Below are 13,075 nucleotides of genomic sequence, written 5' to 3'. Positions count from 1 at the left end.
TGCCAACAAAGAATGAGAGCTCCCTTACTCCAAAAGGAACAAGATTTCAGGAGTGGGCTCAAAATCTGCAATTCCCCAACCTTTTCACTGGGCCAATGGTTAAGGGCTCGGAGAATTGACTTCCTCGCTGCTGTGCCGGAGAAGGAGTAGATGGGAATTCAGCGCAGTGGCACAATATTGAGAGTGCAAGCTGTCCAATAGAGAGAGAGAGAGAGAGAGAGAGAGAGGAGGGAGAGACAGACAGACAGCGAGAGAGAGAGAGACAGACAGAGACAGAGAGATTGGTAGAAAAGCCCGATGCCCAAAACCATCTCCATGGAAGAGTGGGTTCCTAAGCTCTGCTGAGGCTCCTCTCCACTCAAACCACATTGTCCTCAGTGTCCAAAGCACTTGAATAGTCAGCTGGAGAAATTCCCAGGCAGAGTCACATGACTCCTCCACCGTACACGGAGCATGTTCGGGACGGACACGACCATTTGGGCTCTGAAAATGTGAGTTTGCTTAGATGTGCCACACCTTCACAAAAACGTGGGCTAAAATTCCATCATCACACTGTGAATCTTTACTGAACCCACTTCTAAGGATATGTACATCGGCCAAAATAGCTTTTCCCACTTTGAAATCTAGAGAATATGATTTAGCAGAGAAATCCTCTACTATTGGAACGATGCCTTTGAATGCATGACATGCGCGGTTTACTCTCGTTACTCCAGTAGAGTCATCTGAACTTGTTCGTGCATGGTTGAGTACCGAAGGACCACAGTCTGTACTCCGGTCGTGTGCAGTGAGTGAACAACAGGAAGGAACTGATATAATATAGTGACATCGCATCGCACACACAATGTTTATAGAGCAATAAGAAATACAGAAGGCTGTGCACACATACATGAAGTGCCCACACACGTCGTTCACATAAACACCCACTTTTACAAACACTGCTGCACTTCAGCTGCGAACACACACGCTCTCTCTTTCTCACACAAACTCATACACATCCACAACCAAACATGCACACAGCAAATCAGCATGAATAAATAGGAGATGGAGTTGTGCTTCACAGCCTAATCTCTGAGGAAAAAACAGCTTGCCGCATCGGCAAGGATCAGCCCGGTGACAGAGTGGGACACTGCTGGCTTCCAGGAAACCAATTTGTTTGTTTATTGTCTTGGTGTTTTGTCGGCGGTTACAGTTCATTGCAGCCAGCCCATCTCGGGCATGCTCCTTTAAATGGCATCTATAAAACATGGGATGTGCGCTCCCCACATCCTCCTCCTCTGTACATGACGGAGCTGCACACGAGCGTAACAATGCTGCATTTCGTTCGCTATGGTGGAGCTTTGAATTTCCCTTTAAACACCCAACAGATTCACCCCAGCAGCTCGAGCTGGCGCCTTGAGAGGTGGAACAAACTGTGCTTTCTAAACACATTAGCCTATGAACACCACTGAGCAGCGAATCTCGGGGTGCTGAAATCGGGTGTAATCATGTAGATAGATGGCTGACTTTTTATTGTTCGGCTAAGCCAAATCTGCAAGGCTGGTGGTGAATACAGAGTTTCTGAAATGATGCAATGCCCAGGATTGTATAGTTAAGTGGTGGTGCTGCCGTACTATGTTCTCTCTAACAAGGTCCTGGGCTGTCACATGTATGTGTATGCTGCAGAGATAGGCATGTTTAGCATGCCCACAGTACAGGACATGCAGAAACGACAGTCTTACATGGAGACTTTTAGAAGGGCTGTAGTCTCCATAGCATTCGTAACAGTAAAGCTATCATAGATAGATAGATAGATAGATAGATAGATAGATAGATAGATAGATAGATAGGCACGCACGCATATGGGTGCAAAAACTAAAATGTATTGATTTGTCTTGTGCCTGCAAACACAAGCCAGACTCTCATATGATGCCCTATTGATCTGGAAGACTGAGCAGGAAGCTGGCGTTGAACACAAATACTGCCTGGGGTGGCTCCTTAAAACTAGAAACAAGCCTCTTATCCATGGTGTTCTCTTCCTCTGGAAATCACCTGGTGGCACATGCACATCAAGTACACTCCCCGAGCCTCATTCTGCACTCTGCCTTCTTCAGGCTCTGCTGTTTGTTGCAGCATCTGTATAATGGTGACTTTAAAAACACACACACACACACATACGCACATTTCAAATTGGAGGATAATCTGTCTAACCTCTGCATTCTGGCATTTTACAGAGATGCAGTGCGTTTGTCTCCACTAAAATGTCAAACGAGCCGTTTTTGTTTCACCAATTGTTAGGGAGTACGCATGACAAAGTGCAGCATGGGAAGGTTATGGTGGCAGGATGTTTACAAGTACAGACACAACTTGATTATAAGCCTTTAGCTCCATAACAAGTTCTCACTTTTTACAACAGACCCTGCAGAATGCACAAATCTTTTCCAAGTTTCCAATGTAACTGTCAAATACAGCAGAACTGTCACCACGATCCCATCCCCAGTAATCCCAGGGTGGCCTTTGCTCTGCCTGTCAGCAATACCAACCAATAACACCGTACAATAAAACCCTCCAGAACAACAGTGGGCCGCAGGCAGCTTCAAGGGCTACTGACGGCGATCTATAAAACAATATAATGGGTTGCCTGTCAGTGAGTGTGAAAGGGAAGATCTACGCCTCCTCTGACTCTCTGAGGGGACTTCAATTAATCACAGCAGAATTGTATCACCCTGCAATAGGAGTGTAAGGTTATTACCATCCCCATATTCCGCAGGATGAAATGCGATGATAGCATTAATTGAGGGAGATAAAAAAAAAACAGCTGACCACACATTGCTTGTCAAAGAGGGATGAAGGGCAGATAAAAGACTAGGGTGAACAAGGAGATAGACTGAGATAGAAAGAAAGAAGAGAGGAACTGGGAGCGGAAGAGTGAAGAGGGAAGGGCGTTGTAGAAAGAGAAATATTCACAGTTGGTGTGTATGCATAATCATAAATATCTACAGCTGACAGCAAATACAAGAGCCAGCTTTCATTAGGGACCCCATCCGTGTCTTCTCAGCATAATCCAACGAGATAACGGCATTGTACTTCTCTTAAGTCACAAACAAGCCGCTTATAGCTGGAGCTGCTTTTTCTTTAGTCCTCTTATTTTGGAGTTGAGGGGAATCACGCTGATGGAGGACACGGCCCACGCTGTGAATTCAGCTCCAGGTCCCAATTCAGAGCAGCGATTTGACTTGGCTGTGGAGCTTTACTGTGGGGAGCCATGTTCATGTTTGGGGTTACCTTTACCAAGGTCCCAGGTGATGGAAACGCTTAGATATAGAAATGCATTTTGCATTTACTCTTTTATTTAGGGGTGAGGGGGGATGTATCAAACACAGCTGAACATCAGATTAGCTGTAATCTACTGCATCACATGATAGATAGATAGATAGATAGATAGATCTTGTGATGAGAGATGATTAATCATCACAGTTTTTCACAGGATTATCAGTAATAAATCCTGTAAGAGATTCTTCTTTACTGAAGCCATGATCACACAATCACTTGTCTGCATGCTGATGAGACTACACACATCACTCGCTTGTCTATTATTATTATGTTTCTCTAAAAAAAAAAAAAGTTTCTTTGTATATTTGCACAAAAAACACGAGTTTTTTCAGTGCCTTAGTGCGCTCAGAATGAGTGGGCAGATCTCTCTGAGGGAACACTTGGTTTTAGTCTGATTTCAGCCGTCAGTGATGGTTTCATGTTGCTGCCCAGATGTGATGTTGTCTGACTGCAGACAGCATGAAGTACGAACATCTCTCTGCCCACAGCCACCACTTTTGAGTCATTAGTTCACAGCAGCTTGCCGGTGTCTCACAAGTTAATAACTATTTATCATAGTGGAAACAATCGATATCCTAATCGATAAGCTTTGTTTATTCATAGGTTTGGCTGCCAGGCTATTTCGCAGTCACACGTCAGCTGTTCGGCTTTAAAAAAAATAAAATAAATTGTTTTAATTTATAATCATTTCTGTTCAATTTGACGTTGTTGGAGGCGCAAATCAAACAGTGTAATGCGCAGCAGATATGACATGTACGGCAAAACCTACCTGTCGTTGTGCTGTCAATTAATCCCCTGAAACGTCCCTTTCATTTATTCTCCATTGTCAACCACAAAAAACAGAAATGCCATTTCCTCGTCGCTTACAGACGGCCCCGACAACACAACACTCGTCTAATGTCAAAGCTCTCCAGAAGCACAATCCCTGAGTGAAGGAAGTGTCAATTGGGGCTGCTGGCTACTTGCAGGCGGTGGACTCCAAAGTCTATAAAAGTTGCAGGTCCTCCGGCTCTGACTCACAACTTCGCGTCCGCCGGAGCGCCTCAGCAGCAGGACAGCGCGCCGGAGCGTCACTCATAGTTTCTGGATTCAAGCATGATTTTTTTTTTTTACAATCCTCCTGCCAGATACTGGGCGCACTTGGGTTTTGGCAACGTCTTCGCGCAGTTAGAGAAATGGATTGGAGGAGTAGGCTACGAGGGATGCGAGAGCAGCCGGATCCATCCAAGTGTGCGCGGAGGCTGCAGGCGTAGCGCTGGTGTTTTAGCGCCACCCAGCGGGAGCTCCTGGACCGGATCCAGGTCTGTGGTGGAGGAAGGACCGAGCGAGTGCAGACGTTTATCTGAGGCAGCCTCAGATGATGATAACCGCGTGTTTGTACCCACCTGGAGACATCAGCACACCGGCTCTGGCAGCGGGGGGAAGCTTGTGCAAGACGATAAATGTCTCCTCGTGCTATTACAAATGGTTTCGGTGTAATTCCCAGCATCATCTGTGGCTTTGTATTACGATTCATAGATGTAATTGTTATTATATTGAATCAGTTTTCACCTCCTGTTTTGAAGAAGCATATTGAAGGCGAAGCGAAAAGGGCAGTTTGTCATGTGGTGTGGTTTAGGAGCTATTTTGGGTCAGTTGGTATGCACGAAAAGGTTTAGGAACAATTAAATGATTTGGGAGGGGAAGCATGTATAGAGTTATTTTATTAAAAGAAAAACTCCTACTGCTACTACTAATAATGATAACAACATATATTAATGAAAAACACAACACATTTTATATGGAATCTGAAATAAAATAGGAATATGCCAAGAAAAATAAGAAAAAGAAAAAGAGGAAAAAAGAAGGTATGGCTACCCAACATCCTCCCTCTTTACATGCCCACCCTCCTCCCCTAATAACTTGCGGTCAGTCTCTTACTCAGAGGAACTTGTGTGTCATGACATGCATTAGGCTCCTGACTGCTCACCAAGGTTATGATAATACATCTGTTTGTCTCTGGCATTCAACTTCCGCTCTCCTCGAGCATTAATGCCCGGTCTACAAAGGCTTCCCCCCAGTAATTGCATTATCATCTCTCCATTTCTCAAGCAGTCTCTTTCGTCTGCCCCCCCCCCCCTGAAATGCAGGAATGGGTGGAATAATCAATACCAACCTTTGAAATAGCCTGTGGAGACAGGAGGCGAACATTTGGGTTTGGATTTGATTGATTTCGGACACCCTCAGAGAGTGTTATCATCATAAAGCCAAGGCCATCTAACTCATAGACATCTCCTCATAAACACACACGCACTCACGAAACACACACATTCGAGCAGAATCAAAGGGCAGAATACACAAATCCCAGGGGACTGAATACAAAATATGTCAGGCTATTATCATTGACCGGGCTGAGCTATAAAATTCAAAGCAGATATGTAGACCAGAGTCGGGCCTCACATCACCTCATAATTGCCTATGAATAGAGAAGCTGTTATTTTGATTCTATTTATATAATTGATGATATGATTCCCAAAGTCATCAAGTTTCCTTCTTCCTCTCTCTTTCCCTCACACACACACACACACACACACACTGACAGAGGAGATGACCTCATTAATCTTTAGTCCATTGTATGGATCTATCCTGTCATACCCCTGACACCGTGGTTTGTGACACCACCCTGCTCATTAAATCATATGACAGGATGAGGTCAGCCGTGAGGTAAGGTGTCTCAAGCTGTGTGAGAGCAGATAAGGCCAACAGTATTAGCCTCCATGAGAGAGCCCAACACCGAGTGTACTGTAGGTGGCAGCTAGAGGTGAGTCATGAGGTAATCCCGGTTAGTGAGCATTTGGCATCAAAATCGAATAAACGTCCCTGGTTTCGTCTATTTGAGGTCACACATCAGACAAATGAAGACGCACTTAAGCTGCGTCGTGCACCTCACAGAGGAAATCTCGCTGCCTTTTTAGGTCTTGGTACTGGAGGTGGCACCTTGCATAACACTCATCATTCTATGCTTGTCATCCTGTGATTACTTTCACTTTCACACAGGGAACAAGAGTTGTAGGGGCTCAGTGGCCCGACATTGATTGTGGTGGCTCAGCTTAAAATAACAGCACCCTGTAGGGAGCAGTGCGAGCCCTCAGCCTGAACCTTCTCTCACCCTCACCGTGGAAGTGTGTTTGAAGACAGTGGGACGTCTACCAGAAAATTGCAAGAGGAAAAATAGGAGGCATAATGGCCTCAGGAATGGAGCCGGCCATCAATAATGCAGAGGAAGCAGCAGTTAATGCCCCCTTTAATTCAACAGGTCTGCACACACCGGGACAGTTATTCTTCCTCAGCTGCAGATGCTCGATAAGAGGCAGCTACATCAGAGTTTATGGCTTTGTATGTGGTTACACTGCCAGGTCTTTCCCCCGACCTCAATCCCGATTGCAGACCCATTAATGGGTTTTCATCAGGGCCCGCCCTAATGGAGTTTCCAACTTCACCAAGTCACTCAGATACCAGTGGGGGGGCTGTAGCCACAGAGAGAGAAATAACATCCACACAAATTCAGGATATATGAACTCAGTGTAGTCTGAACAGAGAGAGAGTTTTGGCAGCTTTAATACCATATAGAATGTATATTGTCTTACTGGTCTACATTCATCTTTAAAATAAGGGAATAAATGTGCCATCAAGATGAGCGAAAATCACTTCTATCAGAACTTCGTAACTTCCTGTAGAAGAGAATTCTCAAACATGGGAAAATAGATGGCAAAGGGTCAGAGAAATTACACAGATAAACACTTAATGGTCATTTCATATTAAAACACAATGAAATTTACTTCAGCAGCACTCCACCACTCATATAAAATAATAATGAATACAATACGGAGGCAAAGTTATACAATAAATAAATCGTCATAATCAGATAAAATACCACAAACACGGACCGGAGTCTCAGACTGTACAGCACCACATCAAGATGCTCTCAATACTGCAGCAGTAAAGGTTGCTCAGCAGTTTTTGGGGAGTCTGTTCCACCACCTTGGTCTTCTTGGTCAGGCCCTCCTCGGACATGTAGACTCCCAGAGACCTGAAACTGGCAACCCACTCTTTGTTGATGCACAGTGTAGTTTCTTTTTTCCTCAGTTTTTTGTGCACTGAGGCTAATATCGTTGACCTTACATCATGCAGGCAGTGTCTGGACCTCCTCCCTGTAGGCTGTTTCATTATTATTTCATATCAGACCCACTATGGTTGTATTGTCTGTGACTTTGATTAAGATTTTGTCACGGAGCGGGACTGAGGCTCAAACGCAGACGGCAAAGCACAGAACACACAGTTAATGATTCACAAGGTTTATTTACAACACAAGGAATATTTACAAGGTGGGAAAACTAAATAAAGGAATCTCCGCTGCAGACACGGATAGAGCTAACGTAGCTAGGGACCAAGCCGGGATGAAGAGGCTACTTTGCTGAGAGCCGGGAGGGACTGGAGCTGGTAGGAAGTCGGGGACTGACACCAGAGCAGGCAGGATAAGATCTACGGTCCGGCGTTGAGTGGTGGTCTTGACTGGCTCTATATGGGCAGGTGGACTCACTCTGGCGATCAAGCTCCTGCACCTGGACACACCCACTCAGACACACACAGAGAAAAAGAAAAACCACCTCTAGCTCTGACCAGAGGTGGAAGCCCTGACAGGTTTTGGGGTTTTGGGTGGGAGTGCAATTGTGTGTGAAAAGGGAGTTGAGGAGGACCGAGGACATGGCCTTGGAGGGCGCCGGTGAGGAGGATGATGGTGGAGGAGGTGTGATTGCTCAGCTTCATGTCCTGTATACTTAGTAAAAATACATTTTATTATCAGCAAAATCTGCTTACTGTAAAGCATCAAAAGTAAAAATTTAGCAAAAGTTTATTACTTATATGTACATATATGTTCCAACATTAATACATAAATAGTATTTTACTGTTGAAGCTGGCTTACTGTTAAAACTCAGAGGTCAGGCCGTCTTTAGGTAAATCTGGGGTCATAAGATGATCAGTGGAGTTCTGCAGCACAAATTTGTTGTATACATTTTCTGGGATATTCTCCAATACCTTATTTTAGATATTGACGAATTTTACCTCTTTGGACCTCAAACAGTCAACCTGGTGAAGTGAGACCACGCATGAGTTGTAACTAAAAACTAAAGTTTATTTTACATAACTAAAAGGATGAATATGAACGTAAAGATAACCTAAATACAACAAAATCAAGGAGGAGAGGGGGGAGAGACAGGCCAAGTGTTTTTGACGAAGCATTTTTTGATGAAGCACTCTGGTGCCTAATTAAGCCCCAACTGGACACTGCTTCTTTGTAAAGATTCACAAGCCAAATAATTTGCTTATCATTTTTAATGTAAAACCTTAATTTGTAACATTAGTATCAATTATCTGTTGAATAAATGCAACGGAGTAACATGTAAAAATGTAATGTAGTACAGCGGAGAAGTATAAAGGTGTATAAAATTGTAACATAAATTTAACTACAAGTACCTCAAAGTTGTACTTGTGTAGAGCACTTGACTGAATGTACTTAACAACAAGATGACATCACTTTTATGAGTCTCCATCCTTTCTTTCCTGTCTACAGTACCTGTGTGTCATAACCTAAATCTAAACAAAATATGTGACCGCACAGAAATGTTGTTTAAGTGAAAGTTTTTGCAGTGTAGATCTGACTAAAATAAATAAACTCCAACTTTTTGTCTTGTTTTCTCTCCTGATGATCTGCACATTGGATGACATGATGGCTTCTCACCAGAGATCTTCTCCACTGGGACCAGTGTCTGCGCTATCACACACACACACACACACACACACACACACACACACACACACACACACACACACACACACACACAAGAAATGGAGAGATAGGGGAATCATAGGAACAAATTCTCCCGTCATTGTTTCCCTTGGATTCAGGGCCGTCTGCCTCAGCAGCCTCTGACAGAGAAGCAGTGGGTCATTCATCAGGAGAGAGATTAAATCTTCATCCACTGCTACTGGATGTTGAGAATAATTCATCTTTGCGAGGGGAAATAAATGTTGTTGTTTTTTTTAATCCATCCTTCAAGGCACAGGAAATCATTCAATTTCCTTTTATCACTCGCCAGCATGTGGTGCTGTAGACAGTTAGGAATAAAACAGCTGGTACAACATCAAAAATGTCAATAAATAGGTGAGAAAATGTGTTAACATAAAGAGACGTGCATGCTTTTTTCTGACAACATGCAAGATACACAAAACTTCTATCAATTTATAAGGCCAACAAAGAGAACTTGAAGTGGTGAGTGTTTGTAATACAGTGAGCGTACACATGGACAACAGTAATGTGGAATTTGCTGCAAGAGAAGTTTTACAAATTCATCTTTTATTTACTCCCTTTTTTGCAGTGGTCAGTAAATGAAAGGTTATTGCCATTGAGCCCTGTGATTTTCTGATGACTATATTACAGCACATTTTACACTCTGTTTCAACTCAGCATGAGAATCGCTGTTTCATATAACTTTTCTCCAATCTCTACATTCATTGGTTCCCTCCCAGGAGGAAATCCAGCAGTTTTACCCCATGGAAATTGAGCAAAATCAAATGGCACCTGTTACATGCATCTCTCCACTGCATCTGTGCATCTATTGTAATTTTACTGAATGATTATTTTCTATGATATTGTTGCTGTTTGACCTTTGTTGCAGGATATGGTGTTCAAACCGGCCCAGCCACTGGAGAACAAATGAAAGGCAACGGTAAGAAATACATCTTCTCATTTAGGACACATGCATGGTCACACACACACACACACACATCATTGTCTTTTGTAGTTGTGGGGACATATACACACACATTCCTGCATTGTGAGGACAATTTGCTTTGTCCTTTGACAATTAAGGTTAAGAATAGGGTAAGTGGCCAGGGAATGCATTATGTCAATGTCCCCACAACTACAAAGGGCAGGAATGTGTGTGTGTGTGTGTGTGTGTGTGTGTTGCTACTGATCAGCATTCACACTAATGATGGTTCACACCTCCTGTAAAACATCCCAGTTCCATTGTTTTTCAGATCTGTCCTCATCTAGCAGTCCTTTACCTCCATCTACTGGAGACCATACACAGGTACAAGCATCTCACCATCTCCACACTACGTCAATACTGCATAACACACTTTCTGTGCTCTCTAAACTTTGTTTCATGGTGATGAACCGTAGAGGGGATCGAGAAAAGGGACAAACTACAAAATAAGGCTAAAAACCAATCAGTGGAAGATGTATGTAGATCTGTTACCTACGTAAGTACAAATTCTAGACTTCATTTTAAATAACTGCTTAGTTAAGTTTGTGACTGATGAATAATTTAGTCATTATTTTGTCAATTTAATCAATGTGTATTTGTATGTACAAGCAGTGTCTTGATGTAAAAGTAGCAATACCACAATACCACCAAGATCCTCTATTACACATAAAGTCCTGAATTCTCCATGAGCAAAGTAAAGAAATGAATTAATTAAAACTGAGTATAGATGCTGATGACTTGTTTCCCTGAGGATAGAATGGTGAAGAATATTAGCATCTTTCTAATCGACGGCGAGTGATTATGGTAATTAAGGCACAGAAACAAAGATAAGAATATCACAGACGAAAGCACAGTTGACATCTGTAGCAGTGAGTGTTGACAGCAGGATTAAACAGGAACGGCCCGCTGGGTGTTTTGTTTACCTGGTGACGTGAGCTCTGTCAGCAGAAAGATGGACTGTGACCTCCGTTAAAAAGTGATTATGTAACATGGTTACAGGCTATACACTTCATGTGCCATTAGTGCTGCTCCTCTTTCAAAACAGACCAAAGCAAGGACTCTTGTCTGATGCCAAACCTCAGGTCCTCCGTGTGCAGTGTTTCTGTGTGTCAGTGATGGGAATATGGTAAAACATAGTTAACACTCACTATTATGGATAAATCTTTTACTAATGCCTTTCAGATCAGTTATAAGCCAATAATAAGTACTATCTAAACTATCTATCAGTGCACTACCCTGCCCTGTCTAATAGATTATTTGACCTGTGCTCCTCTAGGAAAGATCATCATTGTCATCATCATCATTTATAATCAAAGAATTGATGAATCTTATTGTAGTAGAAAGTGAGAATCCTGCATAAGGGCAGTAAATGGCACTGGACAAAAAGAGACTAAGTTCATAGCTTGGCAATAAATCAATATATTTCTGGAAGCTCCTTTTAACTACTTTATATGCAGTGGGTTAATCTTTATGTAGTATTGCAACATAATGATAAGGTCATCATCAATCTGCAAGCAACTATTGCTGTCAGACACACACCATTTTATTAGGTACACATGTAAAATCTAATGCAACCAATACAGCAGCTCAGCTATAAAGTTTACTTTTACCAAGATAAGAAAGTTCAGTTTTGATTAATACTGTCAGAGAGGTATTAGTTTACTTATTACAGAGGTTGTAGTTTACTGTAGCATGTTGAGCAGTGTTGTGCCAAACCCATTTATATACACGAGGATGGAGGAATATTATAAATACATTTCACTGTAATAAAGTTCACTCACTAACCATGACCATAGTAATGGTAATAAACATGTAAATGAATTAACAACACTCCGACAAATGTGGAATTTGTGGTCAATATATAATGACATACCAATGGTCTAGTCTCTCAAAACTGTACTTGAGTAAATGTAAATACGCTGTGATTCATGAATTATTAAAATGTATAACTGCAGAGCTGATGGTTTTAAAGTGAAGACTCATCACCATCGAGCAGGGGAGACTGCTGATGGTTCACTTGTCATCCCAGCACCTATAATTTGCTGAATTTTTGTGTTTTTAAGTAAACTGCCCTTATTTGTCTACTATGAATAGCAATGTTTCCAACTTCTCCTGCTATTTTTTTTTTACAGAATTCATAAACTGAGTTCTGACCTTAACCTAATTCTGACTTAAGTGAAGAATTAAAAATTGAGACCACAAAATATCGCTAACTGCACAAGTGTCAACATGTCAACATCTTCCTGTGAACAAACTCACCACTGACTGTTAAATCACCATGAGAGTGACTATAATCCACAGTAATGAGCTGTTGCTGATACTTTCCAAACTTTAGAAAAACTTCAATATAGAACAACAGTGTCTCTGTGCTTGTGTTTGCCATGACAGTGGAGATCCATCCATCCATCCATCCACTGTCTATATTGCTTATCCTGAAGGGTGGTGGGGGGGGGCCAGAGCCAATCCCAGCTGACATTGGGTGAGAGGCGGGATGCACCCTGGACTGGTCACAGGGCAATCACAGGGCTGACAGTGGAGATGATCCTTCTAAATTTAGAGAACCACAGCTATGTGTCATGTCTTTGTATAGTAATGAGATCAAATTTTGGTTTTACACTATTGTTATGAGGACATTTCTGCATTGTGAGGAAATTTTGCCTGGTCCTCACAACATCAATGGGCCATTTGATGGTTCACACATGGTTTTAAGGTTAAGGATAGAATTATGTTAAGGTTAAGGTTAAGGTTAAGGTTAAGGTTAAGGTTGAGGTTGAGGTAAGGGTTAGGGTTGGATAATTAGTTGTGATGGCTAAGTTTAGGGTAAGGGGCATTACGTCAATGACAAAGGTAGAAAGACCACAACCTGTGTGTGTGTGTGTGTGTGTGTAATTGTATCATCATTTAAGCAAATTTACTGTCACAATTGAAAAATCACTGTTTTGTTTGTTTCATCTCCA

The 13,075-nt window shown here is 42.3% G+C and overlaps 1 protein-coding gene across 1 annotated transcript in view; it reads right to left on the bottom strand.

Annotated features, from left to right (window-relative positions):
* The window catches only part of tafa3a (TAFA chemokine like family member 3a), an 81,574-nt gene extending 77,446 nt beyond the window's left edge, over positions 1–4,128 (bottom strand). The window contains exon 1 of the mRNA XM_070837337.1: positions 4,079–4,128. The gene's annotated coding sequence lies outside the window, so the exon portion shown is untranslated. The remainder of the gene's footprint in view (positions 1–4,078) is intronic.
* Positions 4,129–13,075: the final 8,947 nt, after the last annotated feature.

The sequence above is a fragment of the Pempheris klunzingeri genome, chromosome 2, assembly GCF_042242105.1.
Source record: "Pempheris klunzingeri isolate RE-2024b chromosome 2, fPemKlu1.hap1, whole genome shotgun sequence".
Classification (NCBI taxonomy): domain Eukaryota; kingdom Metazoa; phylum Chordata; class Actinopteri; order Acropomatiformes; family Pempheridae; genus Pempheris; species Pempheris klunzingeri.
Note: the sequence above shows the minus strand (reverse complement) of the source record. Positions and strands in the feature narration are given on the sequence as shown.